General features: G+C 33.1%; 1 pseudogene; it reads left to right on the plus strand.

The window, feature by feature from the left end:
* The first annotated feature begins 6,525 nt into the window (after positions 1–6,525).
* Positions 6,526–7,617, plus strand: LOC120154635 (annotated as a pseudogene).
* Positions 7,618–25,216: the final 17,599 nt, after the last annotated feature.

Below are 25,216 nucleotides of genomic sequence, written 5' to 3' on the forward strand. Positions count from 1 at the left end.
TTCTTTTTCTTTTTTTAAACTCTCAAGCTAAACTTTCAAATCAAAAGTTTCTTTTTCTAAATCATTTATTTTGACTTTTGAAAGCTCTAAATCATTTTTCAAAGATTCATTTTGCTTTTCAAAATCAACTTAGCTTTCAAAACCAAATCATTTTCAACTTTAAGTTTTGAAATTAATTTCTTATATTTGGAATTCATGGTCTCAAATTCCAAATACAACTCATTGTGAGGAACTTGTAACTCATCAAAAGAACAAGAATCTAATTCATTTGAGTTAGAAGTTACTAATGAATCTTCTTGGATGGCCATAAGACATAGGTTGGCTAATTCATCTTCATCCTCGAAGTCATCTTCATCACTCCAAGCTGCCACAAATGCCTTTTTCTTGCTTGATCCCTTATTCTTTAGGAGAGTACATTCATACTTGACATGCCCCGTTCTTTGACAATTAAATCACATTGGAGGACTCTTCTTCTTACCCAATTCATGCTTCACTTCCTTAGAAGTCATGAATCTATTAAATATTTTGAAGAGCTTAGCAATCTATTCTTCAACATCATCGTCTTCATCCATCTCTTCACTTGAATCTTGATTGCTCTCATTGGTGGACTTGAAGGCATTGTCTATCTCTTTCTTCTTCTTGGTTTACTTCTCTTCATATTTTTCTTCTTCCTTCACCATCAACTCATGCATGAGAAGAGAACCAATCAGCTCATCGAGAGTGAGAGACTTTAGATTCTTGGCCTCAATTATCGTCGTCTTCTTCGATTGCCAAGATTTTAGAAGAGAGTATATCATCTTTCTCACAAACTTCTCATTAAGGATTACTTCTCCAAATATCTTGAGACCGTTGACAATCACGGAAAATTTATCCGTCATAGCTTTGATGTCTTCATCAGGTTTCATCTTGAAATTCTCGTAGCTATGGTTAAGAACACTTATATTGGTTTCCCTCATTTCATCGGTTCCTTCATGAGTGACTTGGAGCTTATCTCACATCTCCTTGGCATTGGAACAAGAGGAGACTCTTCCATATTCATACGAGACTAATGCACAAAAGAGGATGTGCATAGCCTTAGCATTAAGTTGGAACTTCTTATTCTCTCCATCACTCCAATCATCCATCTCACCAGGTGGAGTGTAGTAACCCTTCATGTTTGATTTACAAGCTCCTAGATCATTAGCTTGAATGAAGAGCATCGTTATATTCTTCCAATAGGTGTAGTTTGCTTCATTGAAATACGGTGACTTATTTACCGGTTGAGAATCTTCAATATAGTAAGAGTCGGAGGTCGAAGCCATCTTCTTATTGGTTGCGTTGGGAATCGGTAGAACTTCTTCTAGGATTGTCTTAAGGTGGTTAAACCTTATAATGAGTCAAGCTCAGATACTAATTGTTGAGATTTTCGAAGCTCAAATTGGACAACAAAAAAGTGTACAAGGGGTGAATTGGCAAAAATTAGTTTTGGGAGTAAGGAGAATAAAAGATAGAAAAATTGACACAACGATTTATAGTGGTTCGACTTCTCAACTAAGTCAACCTCTATTACCTTAGTTTATCACAAAGGATTTTCCAACATATTAATTAATTTGTTCTTTTTTTTCAAGGACAAAGAGATAACCTTTACAAGACTTCCTAGCTTTTCAAAGGCTCATCTTGAACCAAAAACCCCTTTTTCAAAGAAAAATATGTAAACAAAAAAATCTCTAAAAGGTAGGGTGTTTACAAGAATTTTGCTCACAAGAACATAATATTTACAAGAGAAATGAAAATAAGAATGAAAAACTCTTCTCTTGTGTTTGAATGCATGGATAGGTGTTATAACCCTTCTTCAAGTGTCTTGCACTTGTATTTATATGTTGGAATGAGTTTGTGGTCATTTCTAGCCATTGGGGATGTTTTTATCTATAAAATAAAACTACCAGTATAGAGGGTATCGATACTCCTATAGGGAGTATCGGTACTATCTTTGCTATTTTTAAATAAAACAAGCAGTTACTAGCCGTTAGGTACTACTATATAAAGTAGCATTGGTACCCCTTTGGGTATTATTACCATTTTTGCATTCTGGAATTTTTGAGCCAACTGAAAGTATCGATACTCACTAGGTAGTTTTGATACTACCTAGTGAGTATCAATACTTCTTTACCTTTGGTATCGGTACCATATAAATAGTATTGATACTATTTATGAGGTATCGATACTGTAAGAATAATATCGGTACTTCTTATCTAGAAAAGCATTTTTTGCTCAATTCCAAGTTAAATGGACTTTGAATTATTTTTTAAAACTTTGAAAAACTTTAAATAAATTCAATTCAAGTCCAAAAACATTTTGGTTTAATTTGTTATATCAAAATATAGTTCAATAAAATTCTATGGAAAATCGAGATGTTTAGAGTGTAGCCAATTAAAAATTTTAAAGCAAAATAGATTGAGGATTCAGGGATAGGTAAGATAGTTGGCAGTCCTCACACAAACAAGCTACAATGAGAATGAATGGTGTGGTATTAAGGAATCCTAAGCCTTCCCTTTCATAATGATTTAAGCTTCTATAGTCTATTTGCTCAACATCGTTTACTAAGAGTGTCACTATGTTATCTCTAGTCATGTAACCTGACAGATAAAAATGCCACGATAATACCTCTCAGCGTGAATAGTAACATAAAACCTATCGAATAGGCACTATTTCTTTTAGTCGTTAAAATCCTATCCTTATCTCTAAGGTGGATTAGGTCTTAGTTAGCAGCTAAAACTCATTACTCACGTTAATATTCCCTTAGTTTCTCTTGAGCACTAATGATCTTTTACCTAGTTTCTCTCGAACACCAAGCATTCTACCTAAGAAATGGCTACTTTCATAGCTCTTACAATCATAAGTAATTAAAAACAATGAGCAAAGCAAGTAATAAGCATAAAAACTTATACCATTCATTAAAACAAACACTTAATCATCCGAAAATAACATACACCAAATAAGGTTATTTCATGGTGGGGGTACAAATCATCCATGGAAATAATTTGTTCCTACAACCCATAAAATAAAAATAAAAATAAAAATGAAAGCACAAGGATAAAGGAAACTTCCAACACGCGCACTGCCGTGAGCTCTCTTGGGCCACCGTGAACCACCTTAGTGATGCTAATTCCTCTCAGATACTTATCTCGCCACTCCCTTGAGCTTTGATAAGGAGGTTACCACCAAGAAGATAAAAGGGAAAAAATGAAAACTTTCAACCCCCTTTTCACTCTTTCCTACCTCACTTTTTCCCTCAAAGAATCCTATCTTGATTTTTATGGCATCATTTTCTATTTATACTAGGGGAATATCCTAGGGTTTTGTGCCAAAATTCCATTAGTACCCTAGGGTACTTTCCCATCATGTGAAAGGTAGTGTAAAGGTAACAGTGGTCCCCTCCTAGGTGGATGGCAGCAAGAATCACGTGGTGAAAAGGACAGTTGGCCTTGTGTGGAAATATCTTCAACTTCTTTGTACTTTTCTGCGCCCAGAAATGCCACGGTATGTTTATTTACACTCGCCACAGCATGTTTCTTTGCACACCCTTGCTCCTAAAACGTGCACATCAACATCCAAACCATACCTTCCCCGTAAAATAGCATCATTTACAAAATAATTTGTCACGACAAATTCAAACTACCAAATGCAATTATATGCTTCTAAATGCATCTAAATGAACCTACATGTACCTTAAGAAAACCAATAACTTTAGTGAAAAGACCCTAAATATAGCATTTTTACGGAGATATCAATTATGCATTTATTTGGTTGAAGGAAATTAAACAAAACTTATCTTAAATTACAAGCAAGTTTCTGTTTTAATTAATCGCATAAACGACAACTTTTACTGAATACAGGGAGGTTTTTTTCCATATTTAACTGTCTTTTATGTAATGAAACGGGTTATTTTTTTTATATTTTTGGAACTTCAATTGGGTCTTAAAAATATACATGTATTAATGTTATTATTTTATGTCAACTAAACATAATGTGAAACATATAAATGATTTCCATTGAAGTTAAATTTTAATTGATATTAGAACATATTTAAATATAAAAATATTTTTAATTTAGGTTTTTAAGGGATATATGCTTATTTTGTGGGTTTAAAGTATGATATGTTAATAAATAGTGTATGGATTTGATTGTTTTTATATATATGATTCTATATCTTTATCTTTTAGGAGATGGAGTTTACAGCTACACATTGAAGATAGAATCATGTTTAGGTTGAGTTCTTATGGTGTTAATGGATTTGGACTGGTGCACATTCTAGATTTCATAATTAATGCATGAATGCATTTTTTAAAAATATTTGGATGTATTAATTATGAGATAATTACAACATATATTTTATTTGATTAATCTTTTTTGAACATGTCAATGGAGAGCTTACTATTTGTGAGTTTTCACTCATTTTTAATAATCATAAATTGAATGATATCATTTTCATTATTTTTATATGTAATCCTAGGAGCTCGTGGACTCACCTCACAAAGCGAGGGCGGCTCCGCGTTCGTGTTTTTTAGAGTTGACTTAACTCCCCATCCCTCCATCTCCGAAACCCTTTTTTATACTGTATATTTTCATTATTCCTATTTATTAGGATTACAACGGGTCGGGTTAAGTCGAATTTTTGGTCAATTCAATTCGATTCGAAAATATGTATCATCTTCCTGAACCTAACCCGAATATTATATATCTTTCATCCGAGCCGAGCCAAGTCGACCCGATTAGAAAACTATATATCTCTGCCCAACTTCCATCCGATCTAAATTTTTAGAGTATAATTCTGAACAGATATAAAATAAGAACTTAATTTAAAAAATAATAAAATTTTAAAATAATTTACATTATTATCCCCAGGTCGGGTTGGGTCAGAATTTTTTTACGCTCCACCCGAATCTGACCTCGCCCCTTAAAAAATCTAACCTAATCCAAATTTAAAAAAAAAAATCAGATCCAATCGGATCGAATCAAATCAAAACCCATCGATTTCGAAGTAATTGCTGCTTGTAATTATTTGGACTTGAAATATTGGTTTTTATTAGTCTATTTTAAATATTTGTTTAATTAAATAATTTATGTCAACTCGAATTGGCTATATTAAATATTATTAATATGACTTTACATTTTAGCATATATATATATATTGTCATAATTATTTTTAAATCTATTTTTATGACTTATATAATAAGTTAATATATATAAATATATATAATAAGTTAAAGTTAGAAATGGGTAGGGGCAAATTCTTAGAGTTAAAATCAAATTGTTAGAGGGGACGGTGGGTGCTAGTTGTAAGGGAACTAGGAATCAGGTTTAGATTCAAATGACCAAATCTGTTGTGATCTTAAGTGCAATTTATTCAGTTTTTGACTCTGCAAAGTCATATATTAAAATAACCATTTCTTATTCCTTAATTTTGATAAAGTCCTAGCTAGCTACCACCTCATTCAATTATAGTATTATATATACATACATGTTATATGGAATCAAAATTTAACTCATAATCAAGTTAAATTTTATTATAATTTTAACTGTTAAAGATTATTTGATGGTTTAATTTATTTAAATATGAATTGTTATGAAGTCAGAATTTATTGTGAGAAATTTTATTTTCTTATAAATTTAGAGTATTTGTTTATCTTTAAAATCATGAGAGGATCATTTTAGAGAGATATTTTTTTTGTGGTCACTATAACTTTAAGGTGTCATTTGCAAAGATAAATCCTATATTTGTGTGATTTAATTTATATTAATCTCGCTTTAATTATTTTATTTACTTTCAAATCCTTAACAATTAGTATCACAATTATGATTGAATGGTAGAATTTCAAAGAAATTTATTGATGCATATTATTTTAGTGATATTGAAGACATGTTATAGGAGTCTTGGTACAATAAGTTTTCAGTTACTTGAATAGTAATTCTCAATCTATCTAGAGATAATTTTTTAAAGGTCAACGATTAAATTTCACTTAAAAAAAACCAAGGTTTGTAGATTAAATTTCATTCAATTAGTATTATCATTAATACAATGCATAAAAGGATATTGTTAATTCAGAGGAATAATTCTAATTATAAATCCTGAAGCAGACAACATTGAAAGTTATTCTGAACGAATTTGATGGACTAAACCCAGAATAATAAATTCAGTGTAAATAAAATGCAGAGAATTGACATTTATTTGAACTTAAAATTATAAAAGTCGGTTTGTAAGTAGAAGTAACCTGGTACGTTGATGATGAAATCTAGTTTTTTTTTTCCCATTTGGACGGGGATTTTGTCTCATTTTTTATTCGCTCGAAAGAAAAAGTCAGCTCCATTCCGTTAATCTTACGATGTGGGATCACCGGCAAAAGCGGCCAAAAAACATATTCAAGGGGCGGCAGCCGAAAACCACCTTCAACCCTCCCCCCTCGGTGCCTATATAAACAAATCAAATCCAAGCTGAAGCCTCATGCAACCCTACCTACATACTCTCATTTCTCTGCAGAAAATTAAGCTCTGAAAATGGCTAACACCCGATCATCTGCATGCAAGATACCCGTCATTGATATCTTTGATGAGAATTCCAAGCCTGGTACCAGCGCTTGGATCTCCAAATGCAAGGACGTTCGAGCAGCGTTCGAGCAATACGGATGCTTCTTGGCAACGTACGACAAAGTTTCTTCACAGCTCCAGGATGATGTCTTCTGGTCTCTGCAACAATTGTTCAATCTGCCTACACAGGTTAAGGTTCAGAACACTTCTGATAAACCTTATTTCGGTTACTTTAAGCACCCTTGCATCCCTCTCTCTGAAAGCACGGGCATTGATAACCCCACCATTCTTGAAGGAACTCAAAGTTTCACCAATCTCATGTGGCCTAAGAACAACAAAACTTTCTGGTATACACATACTACATATATTTATATATACATACACACACACACACACACACAGTCCATTTCTAAACCCTAAATTTTGACTGTCTTTTACTAACCCTTTTTTACATGTTTGATTAGTGAAAGCATACATGCGTACTCGAAGCTGGTGTCGGAGCTGGATCGAATGGTTAAAAGAATGGTGTTTGAAGCTATGGTGTAGGGAAGTACTATGGTTCCCACATTAAAGCTACTGATTATCTTCTTCGACTCATCAACTATAGGGTGCCCCATGAAGATGAACGTGACATTGATGCATGTCCCGATCACACCGACAAGAGCTTCATGACCATTCTTCACGATAATGAAGTTGTAGGTCTGCAGGTGAAAACTAAGGAAGGTGATTGGATCGGCGTCGAGCCTTCCGGTTCGATGTTCCTTGTCATGGCTGGCGATGCATTCTTGGCATGGAGTAACGGAAGAATACACTCTCCGATCCATCGTGTGATCGCGACGGAAGCTGGAAAGGAAAGATATAGCCTTGCGTTCTTCTCTTTTAGTGGGGAGATTATACAAACGCCCAAGGAGCTTGTTGATGAGGCTCATCCGCAGCTTTTTAAGCCATTTCATAATATGGACTTGCTTCGACTCTATTCCCTTGATGATGTTCAGAAATATGTCGACTTTATTTCACAAGCCAAATGTGGAGCATGACCACTTCTATGCTTTATATATATATGTATTTCTTCATTGAATTAAAAGGCTTTACCACATGTAATCTATTCCTCTTAGAATGGAAGTGTAATTATTGTTTTATTTTATTAATCTGTAAAATTGCTCATAATTCGATTGTCTTGGTTAAAATAATAGATTCCATGCATTATTAATAACCATGGCAATTGTGAAATCAATGAATTATTCGATCCACGAACATGTCTAGTTTGAATGTTGGATTTAAAGGAGAATTTTTTTTATTCAAGGTTTTTGAAATTCAAAAAATAGGATCACTTGTTTAGGTAAATATAATAGAGGATTTTTAATCAAGTTTGTCAAACTTAACCTGTGGGGCATCAACAATATGAAGATTTTGGAGGAAATTATCGTATCCGGAAACTTGGAAGGATAGAGAAACCACTTGTCAAATAAACTCAGTACTACGTAAGGATCAATAAATCAACTACGAATCCCAACTGCATTTAACTAATGATCCAATCTAATTAAGCTAATCAAGGGCACGTTATGTGCATTCAAAACACATGACAAGTTACATGCATGTTATCTTCGTTAGAAACAAAACTAGGAAACGATCCAAGATGATAAATTGATTGTTTAAGTCATCACATTTTGCCCATAATTTCTATTTCTTTTTTCAGGTTACTAGCTCCATTGCTCATTAAGTTGAAGATGGAGGCCAAGAAAGCATATTTAGGAAACGATTAAAGATGATAAATTGATTGCTAAAGTAACCCAACAAAGCATTTCCTACAAGATTAGAACATAACAAAGCGTTTCGTCTTGACATCCGACGACGATCTCTCCGATGAATTGGAGTTCACGGCAGAGAAGTCTGAGCATCCTTGCTCCCCAAATCCTTTTTTGAAAAATAAGAATAAATATTTGGTTTGAATTAGTTATATTAGATATTAATAATATGATGGGAAGTCCTATAATAAATTTTAATAATATTCTATTTGAATTATTTGATCAATAGATTAGATATCGATGATTATATATATATATATATATATATATGATAATGTGTTAAAATTGGAAATGGGATGCAGGCAAATTCTTAGCTGCTCTTAGAGTTAAAATCATTTTATTTGAGGGGACGGTGGGTGCTAGTTGCAAGGGAACTAGGAATCAGGTTTAGATTCAAATGACCAAATCTGTTGTAATCTTAAGTGGGAAATTTTTATTTATTTATTTTATTATTTAGTTTTGACTCTACAAAGTCATTTATTAAAATAATCATTTCTTATTCCTTAGGTAAAGTCCTAGCTAGCTACCACCTCATGCATACAATTATATATTATATAAACATGCATACATAGTATACGGAATGTTAATAATTTAAAATAAACATACTGTATACTGAAACTTATATTTAGTATTATTACATATTGATTCAATTTTAATTGATAATTTGTAACACCCCAATTTAGGGGCTAAAATTTAGAAAATATAAATTGATGGATTTAATTGGTATTTTTGGAAGAAATTGGGGATTACATTGTAAAATTTCAAAGTTGGCAGACCATTTTAAGAAGTGTAGGAAGTTCAGTGACTAAACTCATTGTTTACCCATTTTTATTATGGGATGAATTATAAATCCATTGCCGTGCCCAGTTTCCAGTTTATTTCCCAGTTTTCCTCTCCCGGTCAACCAACTTTGAACTCCGATCTACTCACCGTTCGACCTCCAAACGACGAGCCGAAACCACCATCGTGTTCGTTGTCAACCGAGGAACAAAACCCCTCAAACCTTTCGTCGTGAATCATCTTCGTTCATCGTTAATATCAGTCGGAAGTATCGTCAGTAATAACTCAGTTTTAGTTGGTTTTTCATCGATTCACGACGATCGGGTCATCCGTTTACGACACCTCCCGCACCATCGTGTTCGTTGCATCGTTCCGAGTTCGCCGGTGTCATCCTTGGTCTCCGTCAACGGCGGCGCGTGAGGAGGTAAAGCGGTCAAAGTTTCCGATTTGTTGAAATCGAGCTCTCCGCCGTTCAAAATTGTGAACCGAGCTTTGTAAGTATCTCGAAATCGCTCAAAATAATTTTTAGAAATTTTTCCGGGAATTAAGCACTGCTCACGCGCCTCCACTGCGCGTGGGGAAGAAAAAATGACCGGTTTGACCGGTTTTGTAACCCATTTGACCGGTTTGACCGGTCATAACCCGACCCGACCCATTTACCCGACCCGTTTACCCGACCAGTTAACCCGACCCGTTGACCCGTTGACCTGTTGACCGTTGACCGACGTTGACCACTGTTGACCAAAACTTTGACTGACTTTAACCGGGCATTAAACGACCTTTGACTTCGACCGAGTATACCTATCCTAACATTTTTCGACGTTCCAAATCCGATTTCGCTGTCTGTTTTTCAAAATTCAAACCCGAAGGCCCCGTAATTTCCGGTCAAACCCATTGACTTCGATTTTAACCGACAATTCCAAATTTCTGAAAAGTCATATTTTATGCTTTCGACGTCTTGAATCCGAATCCGAAGTCCGTTTCACCAAATTCGAACCCGGTAAGCCGTCTTTCAATGATTTATTACCCGATTCGATCCGTTTATCGCAATTAAGCTCCGTTTCTGATATAATTTATGTTGATATGATTCTGAGGAATTATTGGAAGTTGAATTGAAGATCAAAGGCGTTCGAATGGAATTTTTATGGTTGATCAATATTGCACGAAAATCGAGGTAATACTTTACTACCTCTTTATGCTTTATAGAACATGTTGGTATTGGTAAATGCATGAATGGAAATGTTTGGTCTCATATTTGTAAATAATGAAGTTATACACTCGATCTGAATACGGTAAAAAGGTTCAGTAATTGATTATGGTTCAGATGACTTTTATAAGAAATTAAGGGATTGTTAGAATTAAATTACAAGTTATGTGCTTAGTGATAAAGAAATCAACCTGGATCTGTAACTTATAATTTAAAGATCCTATGGTTAATTGCTTTCTCCAACATTCTCTAATCTTGAAAAGATTCCTTAACAGACTTCTAGCATCTTGCTCAACTCCTCTTGGGTTAAAACCGGTTATCCAAAATATCCAAGTAAAAATAACATTTCTTATGCACCTCAATATTTTTTTATCAGATCGATATGTCTGTAAAAACCTCTTATCCAACTTCCATATTCCAATCTTGTCTTTTTATAACACAAGGGTATTTTCGTAATTTTACCCTATCGGAGTATTCTCATAATTTCTCGTCCAAATACCTTTAACATTTAACCTTTGATGAAATAAATTATAAGTTACAGATCCAGGTTGATTTCTTTATCACTAAGCACATAACTTGTAATTTAATTCTAACAATCCCTTAATTTCTTATAAAAGTCATCTGAACCATAATCAATTACTGAACCTTTTTACCGTATTCAGATCGAGTGTAGAACTTCATTAATTACACATATGAGACCAAACATTTCCATTCATGCATTTACCAATACCAACATGTTCTATAAAGCATAAAGAGGTAGTAAAGTATTACCTCGATTTTCGTGCAATATTGATCGACCATAAAAATTCCATTCGAACGCCTTTGATCTTCAATTCAACTTCCAATAATTCCTCAGATACATATCAACATAAATTATATCAGAAACGGAGTTTAATTGCGATAAACGGATCGAATCGGGTGATAAATCAGTGAAAGACGACTTATCGGGTTCGAATTTGGTGAAACGGACTTCGGATTCGGATTCAAGACGTCGAAAGCATAAAATATGACTTTTCGGAAATTTGGAATTTTCGGTCAAAATCGAAGTCAACGGGTTTGACCGGCAATTACGGAGCCTTCGGGTTCGAATTTTGAAAAACGAATAGCGGAATCGGATTTGGAACGTTGAAAAATGTTAGGATAGGTATACTCGGTCGAAGTCAAAGGTCGTTTAATGCCCGGTCAAAGCCAGTCAAAGTTTTGGTCAACAGTGGTCAACGTCGGTCAACGGTCAACGGTCAACGGGTCGGGTCAACGGGTTGGATCAACGGGTCGGGTCGGGTCAACTGGTCAGGTAAACGGGTCGGGTCATGTTATGACCGGTCAAATGGGTTACAAAACCGGTCAAACCGGTCATTTTTTCTTCCTTACGTGCAGTGGCGGCGCGTGGGGGCACGTGAACAGTGCTAAATTCCCGGAAAAATTTCTAAAAATTATTTTGAGCGATTTCGAGATACTTACAAAGCTCGGTTCACAATTTTGAACGGCGGAGAGCTCGATTTCAACAAATCGGAAACTTTGACCGCTTTACCTCCTCACGCGCCGCCGTCGACGGAGACCAAGGATGACACCGACGAACTCGGAACGATGCAACGAACACGATGGTGCGGGAGGTGTCGTAAACGGATGACCCGATCATCGTGAATCGATGAAAAACCAACTAAAACTGAGTTATTACCGACGATACTTCCGACTGAAATTAACGACGAACGACGATGATTCACGACGAAAGGTTTGAGGGGTTTTGTTCCTCGGTTGACAACGAACACGATGATGGTTTCGGCTCGTCGTTTGGAGGTCGGACGGCGAGTAGATCGGAGTTCAAAGTTGGTTGACCGGGAGAGGAAAACTGGGAAATAAACTGGAAACTGGGCAAGGCAATGGATTTATAATTTATCACATAATAAAAATGGGTAAACAATGAGTTTAGTCACTGAACTTCCTACACTTCTTAAAATGGTCTGCCAACTTTGAAATTTTACAATTTAATCCCCAATTTCTTCCAAAAATACCAATTAAATCCACCAATTTATATTTTCTAAATTTTAGCCCCTAAATTGGGGTGTTACAATTCTCCCCTCCTTAAAAAGAATTTCATCCTCGAAATTCATTCATGTCACATAATTGCATAAATGACACTTCCATCAGTTTTTTTTATATCTTTCATGTATACATTCTCATCAGAACTCTCTTATTTCAAGTAAATAATCAAAACAACTTTATCCTTGTGGAATCAATTCAGCTTTAGTTACGAGAATAGACTCATGCATATCCAATTTCATTTCCAGAGTCGAGTCAGAATTTCTCAAATGAATAACTCTCACATGGCTCGTGAGGTACTTCACAGCGTTTAGATAGATGTTACTGGTATTCCTTTTTGTACAAGTATAGCCTTAACAGATAGAAACTTTGGTTTACTCGCTACAGATAGGGACTCAACCCTGGAGTTCCGGCTCAGAGAGGCACGATTGCAGTCTAGGGGCATGTACTGATCAGACATATTTTGACATTCAACCGGTCGGTATATCTTGAAAAATCTTGACTCAAACCATAGCTCTGATACCACTAAATGTAACCCCCAGACCGATGCGGGTAGCCCGATCCGATCCGGGAAGTCACATTAGGGCCACCGGAGTGACCCACTGTAAAAATAGCGGAAAATTTAAAACTTTTTTTCAGAACATGTAAACTTATAAAATCAGTTTTCACTATTTAAAAATAAAACAGATTTCCAAACTCGTATATAAATCAAAATACAATTACATGCCCCCTTATCACATGTACCATACTCCGCAACAACGCCGGACGAATTCCTTTACTGATGTCGATAACTGCACTGGTATAATTCTTTTAACCTAAAAAGGTGAGTAATAGAGTGAGCTTTGGAAAGCTCAGTAATACAGAACTACCAGATGATGCTGATGAACGTGCAGATACAGATAAACATACATATCCTTAGGGCCACCGGAGCGACCCACTGTAAAAATAGCGGAAAATTTAAAACTTTTTTCAGAACATGTAAACTTATAAAATCAATTTTCACTATTTAAAAATAAAACAGATTTCCAAACTCGTATATAAATCAAAATACAATTACATGCCCCTTAATCACATGTACCATACTCTGCAACAACGCCGGACGAATTCCTTTATTGATGTCGATAACTGCACTGGTATAATTCTTTTAACCTGAAAAAGTGAGTAATAGAGTGAGCTTTGGAAAGCTCAGTAATACAGAACTACCAGATGATGCTGATGAACGTGAAGATACAGATAAACATACATATCCTTATTATTTCTGAACATTTACAGATTTTTATACTGAGCAGAGATCCTACTGATATTTCAGATGGTAACAGACAATGAGCTTTCAGTTCAGAGAAATATTTCGGATGATTGAGTTAAGGAGATCAGAATAGATTTTCTAGTGTGTTCCCAAAAACCATGTAACTTTTTAGATCTTTTTAAAACATATATATATATATATATACCTCCATCCGTCACGAACAAAATGTGTAGGTTCCCCAGAACCATACAACCCCGTCACGTCCAGTAAGGCCCTGAGCACACAGCCGAGGAACCGGTAAGTAAGGCCCTGAGCACACAGCCGAGGAACCTCCAAGTATTCTTCCTCCAACAATACCCCCCAATAAAACATGTTCCGTCCGTAAACGGATATATCAAAAATCAAAACATAATTCAAGTCAAGTATCATATCAGAATCCAGGTCATGTATCAGATCAGAATCCATGTCAATATTAGATCAGAATCCAGGTCAGGTATCATAACAGAATTCAAATTTGAAATCATATAAAATATTCATGTAATTAGGGAACACACCAGAGTTTACAGGTATTATTTAGAGGTACTGTATCAGGCAGAGAAACACAGTTCTTCATTATGTTGATAGAATGTTGGAATTTAGAATCACTATTGGAAGAGTTCATTAACTGACAGAATCATCAGTTATTCAGAATGTGAATTATCGGGATATTATCTTATTCAGATAATTTTCAGAAGTTGTACGTAATCAGAAGGGTATTCAGAATCCTTTACATCAATGTCAATTGATCGGATAATCGAACAACTTGAGAACGAAGATTCAGAACCTTAACAATCTATGTCGACTGGTCAATTCATTTTCCTTCTAGGGTATTTACTCTTTAATACCACAAATTCTTGTCCGTAGACCATTTTCGGAATTATCGTTGAATAAATCTTCCAATGTCTTTATTTCATTTCCACGCTTCCACAATATCATGAAATGCTGACGTACTTGATTAATTTGTTCATAACCCATTATAATTGTACACTACGTAAACTCATCAGAGTTTCTAGACTTATCCAAATCACTTATTAAATCCTCAGTCATTGAGGTTACCTAGTTCATTTAGCAGCCATGTTCATTCCAGTTACTTCAGGATTTTCCAGAGTAATTCAAACGTTCCTGAATTTCAGATACATGTTGTACTTCCATTCTATTCAATTTGGTCTTCGTGGTTGATTTGTCGAACAAACGTCCAATACTTATGCTTACTTGGATTCCTTAATTAATCCAAGACATTTACTTAATTTAGGCCATAAGGGTATTTTGGTAATTTTGATGTTCAATTTTATTCCATTCATTTCAGAACTCGAGGATATTCAATCATTCATGAGCTTGGTGATATTCTTGAGTCATTTATATTAGAGGGGTATTATGGTCATTTTACAGATCTACGATATTTCAATCTTTTCCTTCCATCCGGTCTTATTATTTAATTCAATCTTATCATTTACTTTAGTCCTTTCGAACAATTCTGACAGCAGAATACCTCCGATAAATTATTCTTCAAGTATTTACTCATTATTCAGATATTTTCGAGTCAAGTGTCTTCTCAGATTTTACAAACGGAATATCATGAATTTTCTGTACAAAGACAGGATCTTAACAATTAAATTCTTACTTAATCGAGTTAAGTACAAATCCTCAAAGTACTTTCTCATTCAAGGTCAATTCAAACTATTTTATCTCTCAAGGGCATTTTCTTAATTTCTTAACCAGATAATTTCGATATTGGCTCTTAACGAAAATAATTATAATTTAAATATCCTATGGTTAATTGCTTTCTCCAATATTCTCTAATCTTGAAAAGATTCCTTAACAGACTTCTAGCATCTTGCTCAACTCCTCTTGGGTTAAAACCGGTTATCCAAAATATCCAAGTAAAACTAACATTTCTTATGCACCTCAATATTTTTTCATCAGATCAATATGTCTGTAAAAACCTCTTATCCAACTTCCATATTCCAATCTTGTCTTTTTATAACACAAGGGTATTTTTGTAATTTTACCCTACCGGAGTATTCTCATAATTTCTCATCCAAATACCTTTAACATTTAACCTTTGATGAAATAAATTATAAGTTACAGATCCAGGTTGATTTCTTTATCACTAAGCACATAACTTGTAATTTAATTCTAACAATCCCTTAATTTCTTATAAAAGTCATCTGAACCATAATCAATTACTGAACCTTTTTACCGTATTCAGATCGAGTGTAGAACTTCATTAATTACACATATGAGACCAAACATTTCCATTCATGCATTTACCAATACCAACATGTTCTATAAAGCATAAAGAGGTAGTAAAGTATTACCTCAATTTTCGTACAATACTGATCGACCATAAAAATTCCATTCGAACGCCTTTGATCTTCAATTCAACTTCCAATAATTCCTCAGATACATATCAACATAAATTATATCAGAAACGGAGTTTAATTGCGATAAACGGATCGAATCGGGTGATAAATCAGTTTGACTCTACAAAGTCATTTATTAAAATAATCATTTCTTATTCCTTAGGTAAAGTCCTAGCTAGCTACCACCTCATGCATACAATTATATATTATATAAACATGCATACATAGTATACGGAATGTTAATAATTTAAAATAAACATATTGTATACTGAAACTTATATTTAGTATTATTACATATTGATTCAATTTTAATTGATAATTAGATTTAAGTTTTATTATAAATTTAGTGATTAAAGATTAAATATTTTTAAATTAATCAAAAAAAGTTTTATTGATAATTTTCTTTTATAAATTTAGAGTATATCTTATCTTTAAACCATAAAAAATAATTTTTTTGGAGAAAGATAATTTTTTGTTGTTTCTATAACTTTTGAGTGTTGATTGTAGAGACGAGTTTTGTAAAAATATTAAAAAGAATATTTTAGGATATATCAGATTTTGATATATATATATATATAAAGAGTTTGTGAGATATAATTATTTTTGTACTTATATTGTTTCGAATCTTAATATTTATAATAGATTATTTGTCTCAAATCCATAAAGGTATGTAAGGGTAAATCACAATAAATCTCATATGATATGTGTGATTTATTATATGTTGATTTCACTTTGATTATTTTTTTACTTTCAAATTTTTAATAAATGGTATCAGAGCTATGATAAGAGTTGTAGTGTAACGTCTCGAATTTTGGGTTAGTAGTTCGGTTTAACCCGAGACCCGTAAATCAAACTCGATGGACCTATTAGAATAGTTTAGACCTAGTTACGTTGAAATTGGGCTTAAGTTGAGGACCAAGTGTTAGAGACGAGGATGAGTTATTAAGAAATAATATTTAAGAGGGACCAAAGGTGAAATTTACCCATTTCTTTAATTAAGGATGAAAACCCCTTATTTTAGGTGTTTTCCACGTGAAACACTCCAACCCAACACTCTTCCACTTTATTTCATCTTTTTTTTTCCTTTTTCTTCTTCTTATCCAAGGTGAAACAAAAGAAGGAAACTTTAAGAAGTTTAAGCATAGTTTAAGTTAGCCAAGGTAAGAACCTTAATCATCATCCCTCAAGCTTCATTTTAGGCCCCTAATCTTAAGTTTTGGTCATAGTTTCAAAAATGTGTTTATTAGAGGTTTAAGGGAATCAAAGGATTCATGCTTGTTCTTGGTATATTTAAGTTTTATGGAGTGTTTTTAACTTGATTCCAAGTTCTAGACAAGTCAATAATTCCTTTTCTTACCTTTGTTTATAGAAATAGGTAGGAGAAGGTTCTAAGGCTAGGGGAAAGAGAATGTGACTCCTAGTTGATTTGGGAGAGTTTTTAGCAACCAAGAAAGCAAGATAACACATTTACAACATTTTCATACCATTTGTGAGTCTTTATATTGCATTCAAGCTAGAAAATATAAGTTGTAAAGCATGTATGATCATTTATGGTAGGTCCTAGCATTTGATGTTATTTAACTTGTATGAAGCCCCTTTATGATCCATTCTTTTATATATAAACTTATATTGGTCAATTGGAAATGTTGGTATAGTTTTGTGAGGGTTTTGAAGTGTTTAAACGTGTAAAAAATTTAAGTTACAGAAGAGGTTTTGAAACCCCCTCTAGCTGGTTTCGAAACCTTTTGTCCAAAAGGTGAAATTTTAGAGAGGTTTTCGAAATCACTTGGGGAGGTTTCTAAACTACCTGACCAGAATGTTAAAAAATGCTAAGGTTTCGAAAACCCTTAGGCTATTTTTGAAACCCCTGTATGAAATTTGCCAAATAAGCCTAGAATGGTACACAGATGACTGTGGACTTATAGTATGCTTCTAATTGAGAAATTTCTAATAAAATTACAAGTGAGAACAAGAATATTGTTAATTACATTTAGAAACGAGATAAATTAGGGCGACATAAAACTAGTCTTATTTGAATACTAGGGAAACAACGAGGACACTGGGGTTACATTAATAAGTGATACTGGTATCGATGAATAGAATCAGTTCATATATCATTAGGTAGTGTGCAAGACACTTTAAATTGACTAACTATGGCCAAGGCCCGACACTCGCGAGGGGTAAGTTAGTGGAGGGTGTTGTGTCAGATGTAGAGATTTCGGGCCTCATCCTAGGTATACTAGAGAGGTGTGTGGGCTCCGAGATTCAGAATTGTAATACCATAAATTTTAACTAGTGACTAAAATGTAAGTTTTGAAAGTTTTATGGCTAAAGTATAAACTTGTAAAAGTTCATAGACCAAAAATATAATTTTGAAATGGGATAACTCCGTAAAATGACAATATTTTGGGTCTTTTTACTTAATTTATTGATTATCTAAAAGTCATTGTTGCATATAGTTGCATTTAGTACATTTATTGCATGTAGTGGAAAAGTTTTGTCTCTACTAGTTTTTCTTTATAAAACTGATGTTGTTGATAAGAATGGTTGTGTGTTGGTTGTGATGATGCAGGTGATAGGAAATGATCGAGAAGGAAATTATTTGCCATGACAAATTTTTTGTGAGGGCCAAAGAAACTGAAGTCGATGACCGTGAGGAACAATTTTTGCTACGCAAGTTTTATCTTGCAAACCTGACGCAGTACGAGACAAGATATTTGATGTCGTGTGACCAGCTGTGCAATGTACCTTACGTGAACCCCTGCCCTTGCCAATGATTTGGGACCGCTGCCAGCTGCTATATTATTCACAAATTGGGCATAAATTCAAGGTTATTTAGAGGAATTTCAAGGGCATTAAACCTTAGAAATTCCCCACTATAAATAGCACATCATGCCCTCCATTTTGAGAGACTCTTCCACCTACCCTAAAGCTTTGAAAAGGTAACAACAACACCATTCTTCTCCACCATTCTCCTCTATTATTTTCTTAGTGTCCTCCATAGTCGGGCTTCGCCGGAGTCGCGACTAGGCCCTTGAGAGAGGCCAACCCACTGGAGCGGTCCATGGTGGTGGTTTGAAAGTCACGACAACAACCTTTTTTTAGAAGTTTTTCTTCTCATTGTTATTCATTTTTTATATTTTTAATGGGCTTGTACTTAATGACGATTTGGGACGATTTTAGCCACACCATGAATTGATTTATTTGGTGTTGGATTTGTTGGGATGATATTTTATTTTGTGTTTAATAGATGATCAAGTATGTTTATATTAAATGTTGTTTTGTTCACTGTTTTAACTTTATGACATAGCATTGTAAGAGTTTTTAAGAGATTGCCTTATGCCACGACATAAAATTCTTACTCTTTGTAAGAGCTATTGAGAGATAGTCGTTTTTCTAGGAGTTGATGCCTAATATCGAGAGTTAGGTTAGATCTACATGAACAATTGAACTAATCTAGGATGGTGAGGTTCTAATCCTCCTTAGAGATAATGGGCGGGTTTCAAGATACTAGAAGGGATAGTACTCAATTGATAGGGTAGAGTCACAGTTTACACTAAGAGGTATTGTCGTGGCAATAGTTTTATTAGGTTCCTTACTAGAGATAGCCTAGGAACACATCTAGTAAATCCTGTCGGGCAGCATATACATATTGTACTTATATCATTCTAAGTATAGAATAATTTCTCACCGCACCAAATCCAACCCAAATGCTCTATTAGAAGTCTAATTGTGTGAGGTTTCTAGTCTATATTCAGAACTCAAACATTTTTTGCCTTAACAACTTTAATTTACTTATTCTTGCAATTAATTTTTTCCTTAGCAATTTTTATTTGTTTACTTTTGCATATTTTTCTTGCCAAGACAAAAATTATCTGCTCACTTCACACATTTCTTACCTCAGCAAACTTTTTCCATCTGTTCATACTATATGCAATAGCACATTTCTCATTTGTTTATATCATTAGATTTAGACACTTATGAATAGTTAATGACGCTTATTCCTATATGTAGCAATTTTTAAAGAATTTCCCCGATCCCTGTAGAGACGATACTCACTCACTATTGTATTACTTGCATTGATTGTGTATACTTGCACAGATTTACGTGTCATAGAACACACATTTACACGTGATCAAAAAGTTATATATTTTAGCCCGTAAACAAACAGATTGGCCTAAAACAAGAAATTTCATGGTAATTAGATTTTCGATACATGATTTGTATTAAAAGCTATAAAGCGAAAAAGTTTGGTATAGAAATTGGGTCATCAGATCGAGTTGGAATTTCATGAAAATTTGAAGGATGTTACTTAAGGGATGTAAATGTTATTTACTCATTTTATATTTGAGAAATTTAGCTTAGATTGATGTAATTTTTAAGATTTCTCTTAACAGTGGAAAATTTAGTGACTAAAATACAATTTTCAAAAATTGTATGGCCAAAGTAGAAAGTCAAAGACAAGTTTATTCATCTTTGACTAAAGAATATTTTAAAGGAATATAATGCAATGACATTTGGTAATTTTTAAGATTCATTCATGGAAAATTAGGGATTTCCCATAAATTGAATTTTATATTCAATTTAATTAGTTTAAATGTCATGTTTATTATGAAAATTACTAGAAAAATCAAGACATCTTCTTCCTTCACCAGCTGCTGTCATGAACCCCTATAAGGTGAGAAAAAAATTATTTTTTCATTTTTGAGTTATTTTAGTAGGATTTTGAATTAAGTTGTGAAATAGAAAAATGTTCTCCATCAAATTCTGTATCATTTGGTATAAGAAATTCATGTTAAACATGCTTGGATGTTGAGATTTGATGATTAGAGTTTATGATGAGTTTATGGAGTTTGAAGATTTGATGAAAGATTATTATGTTTTTGAGATTGGAGATTAATTCTAAGGCATGTATGATTATTGAAATTATTTTATACATGCTTATATTAGGTAGGTAAAATTTAGGGCTTATGGATAATTGATGGAGTTGTATTTAATTTGTTGTTATGATGATTAGAATAACATGAATTTAATGTAAGGAAGTTGAATTAATGCTTGAAATTGAATGGAAATCAAGCTTTATGGTTCTTGGAATATTCGAATATTAAAAGAAAAATAGGGGAAATATTGAAAATTTTCCTATGGTTTAGAAATTATATTAGAAGCATTCTATGCGATTTGAAGATCAATTTGAATCAATTTGGAAGCATGAGTTAGTAAAAGTGCTAATATACAAGTTTTGAAAATTGTGGGATATTATTGCAAGAATGTGAAATTTGGGGTGTTCAATGTTAATTATTAACATTGAAGTGATGGAATTTTAAGTTATAAAGTTGATTGGAATCAAATTACAAGTTTGGTAAAGTTGAGGGTGGAATTCGAAAAGTCTCAATATTATAGGGACTTGATTACAAGTTTGTTAAATGTAGAAGTATCATTTGGATAAATTATTGCAATGCTAGAAATTTTATTAGTATGCTGATTTTTGAGGTTAAATATTTAGGATTGAATTGCAAGTTTACCAAAGTGGGTGTTGAAATTGAAAAAGTCTAAGAAAGTTTCGAATGAAATTGCAAGCTTTTGAATGTTAAAGTGTTGATTTGAATATTTTATTGAGATGCTAGAAATTTTATGTAATTAATATGAAATTATCATAATGGTGAAGAGCTCTTATAAATTTAATGGAAAAGTGAAGATGAATTCTAGAAAGAATTCATAATTAGTGGCCTGATTATGCTGTCGAGGGGTTAATGTTGGAAATAAATATTTATGGAATTTTAAGAGTATGTTGAGAAGTTTGAAACTATGATGGAAGTATGATTTAGTTTTATATTGATTAAGTATCGATTTTATTTTTCTAGACTTTATATTTTAAGTTTAGATTATGTTAGTTCGATACTAACATATAGTTTAAATATGTTGTATTATTATGTTACATTGTTAGACTATGAAAAATCTAGTGATCCGAACGATATGAAAAGAAAGGATAAAGCTCGTGATTAGGAGTATTGCATAAAAGGTTCGGTAATGAGGCAAAGGTGAGTGAATTTTATTTATTTAATTATTTTGATCAAGGACGACTTGAGATAAGAATTTTTTCAAGCTTTTTTCTACTTTAATTATGGATTATTTCCATAATGTTTATATAAATTTTTTATGGATGATTTAGGGTATGAACTACCCAAGTACGAGTTTTATGAGAATGAATATTAAATGTTTATGATTTTCAGACGTTGATTAATAAATGATTAGATTATGAATTAAAAGCCCATTGTATGTTGCATTGAGAGTCGTAGGTACATTTGACATGCCATTAAGTTGAGTACTTTCAAGTCAAGATATGGTACATTCGTGTACTTTATGATTTTGCACCATTGGTGCATATGTTATGATCTGCACTTGGAGTGCATCTTATGATATGTTATGATTGGCATTGTGATGTGCCTAGTGTGCACCTTATGTTCTACTCGCGTACCTTATATTCTCTTAAATATACTTTGCGCTATGAAAATTAAATATAAGCTACGAACGTGTTAAGTTGGCACGAAATATGTTATATTTATGTTATCTTATATGATTTTATAAGAAAATGGAACAAGTTTATTTTCAGGTTACGAAGAAGTATTGGAATTGAATAAGTCGGTTTGAAAGTTTAATGTTTTATTCAAAATTTATTTTAATGTTTTACCGTATTTATGATATTTTCATGTTTTATCTCACCTTAGTTTATTACTGCCTCACTAAGTTATACTTATCGTGTGATGATTTTCATGCGTAGTTTCTGATAGATAAGAACGAGTAGTGAGAAACCTCTCAAACATCTTTTTAGAAGTCATACCTATCATCAGTATCAGTAAGACATCTATGATGTTACTTTTGACTTTTAGTGGCATGTATAATTATATTAGTAGTTATAGTTATCAAATTTGTTTTTAAATGGTCTGTAATAGTTAAATATGACTATTTTATCTTGGCCAGTTTAGTTTTATCAGTATATATATATATATATTATGTTTTTGAGTGGTTTGAAAATTTAGCAGAAGTTAGGCAATTTTTACTAGTTTGCGAAACATCACTAAACTGCCTAATTACTTTATGAAAATGGATTTGTTTTCGATGTTTAGATATTAGTTTATGACTTTATCTATTAAGAAAATAATTTTATAAATTTAAATAGGAATATTTTAAAACGAAATTTTTTTAAGTATTTATGTTCAGTGAATGTTTGTCAAGTTGATGTGACATATTTAACTCGTATTTTGAGATGTATACGGACTATGGGTGTTACAAGAACCCTCAACCGCACCATGATGTTTACCATAGAGTAGAGAGTGGGTATACGAGTATACTTACTAATGCATTGTTTTATATAGCTTGAGCATTGGATGAACATTTAGTATGACTTAATTGTTATTGTGGCACTCGGCTAGTGAGCTTAGTGTTTGGAATTTGTTTCCTTACGCAGGTTAGTTGGAGGAGCATTCGAGGATCCTTTTTAAACAATTGATGTCCGGATCAAGTGTAGCCGAGTACATCTCAAGTTCTACTTTAGAGGGCATGTATATTTGTGGACCCTTATTGAGTCGTAACTCTATTTAAATGATGGTCTGTTGATATACTTATTTTGGGAGCTCCCCAATAGAATTATTTGTATATATATACTTATGGTTGGTTATTTATTTTTAAGTGGCTTTAAATTATAGTTTTTAAATGAGTATTAAAAGGAAAAAAATATTGTGTTACCCACTCCAGTGGTTCCATGTGGTATTCTAATGGTCGATTATGTGTTGAATCGGTTTAGGGTGTTACATATAGAGTTTCAAAGAAATTTGTTGATGCATATTTTGTTAGTGATATTGGAGATAAACCATATGAGTTTTGGTGCAATAAAATTTTAATTGTAGAGATGTTAAGTCTCAATTGATCTAATGGTGCTTGAACAAATATAACACAAAAGTTGAAGTTGTCAAAGACTTGATGGTGATGCTTTAATGAATATTTGACTATGTGAGAATAAAAGTTATTGAAGACTACTAATATTTTGATAGACTACTAAACTATCATTTTTGGTCTATTTTAGTACCTAAAATTTAATGTTTTAAAACCATACCCAAAGTAAGTATTTCTTTCATTTTAGTGTCATCGTTCAAAATTTAACGTTAAGTTTAACTTTTTTTTGAAAGTTACAAGTACTAAAATGGATCAAAACTAATAGTTTAGGTACTAATCACGTTAAGTTTTTAATGAAAGGGTACTAAATGAAACAAAAATTAAACATTAGGTATAATTTTGAAAAAATTGAAAATTTGGGTACTAAAATGGGTCAAAATTGATAGTTTATGTACTAAATACGTAGTTTACCTGAAATTTTATTGTAATTATAATTATTAAAAATTATTTAATGATTAAGTTTCTCAAGGTAAGGATTCTTGATGATCAAGTTTTTTTTTAATATAGGGTATGTCTTAATCTTTAGAATAATGAAATGGAATTATTTTGGAGAAATTTATCCCTTTTGTTATCAGTGTATTTTGGGTGTAGATTACATAGACAAGTTTTGCAGAGATGATGATTAATCTAGGGTAAGTACAAGACAATATTTGTTCAAAGATAAGTACAAGGCAATATATGTTTAAAGATAACTCTCAATCACTTGACATTGAACGCTCATACTCCTGACATTTCTGATTCTCGAACCCGATATCTTGGCTTTTTTTGTGCTTGAAACCGGCCGGAACCTCAAGGAATAGTAACAATTCATTTACTATCAAGGTATAATCATTGATATTCTTTCTATTAATTTACCTATTGATATTACCACTAGTGAAATTAGTAAAAATAGAAAAGGGGGGATTTGACTTTAATTTGAACTTAAAGTAAGTATAAGTGACCTGGTACGTTGATCATTAAATCTAGTTTTTCATTTGGACGGAGATCTTGTTTCGTTTTCTTAAGAAAAGTCAGCTACATTTCGTTAATCCTACGTTGAGGGATCGCTGGGAAATATACAAGGGGCGACAGCCGAAAACCATCTTCAGCCCTCCTGCCTCGGTGCCTTATATGACCTAATCAAATCCTCATGCAACAAATATCAGCTCAAACCCTATATCTCAATATCCATCAACACCTACATACATACACTCATTTTTCTGCAGAAAATTAAGCTCTGATA

The sequence above is a fragment of the Hibiscus syriacus genome, unplaced genomic scaffold, assembly GCF_006381635.1.
Source record: "Hibiscus syriacus cultivar Baekdansim isolate YM2019G1 unplaced genomic scaffold, ASM638163v2 tig00111138_pilon, whole genome shotgun sequence".
Classification (NCBI taxonomy): domain Eukaryota; kingdom Viridiplantae; phylum Streptophyta; class Magnoliopsida; order Malvales; family Malvaceae; genus Hibiscus; species Hibiscus syriacus.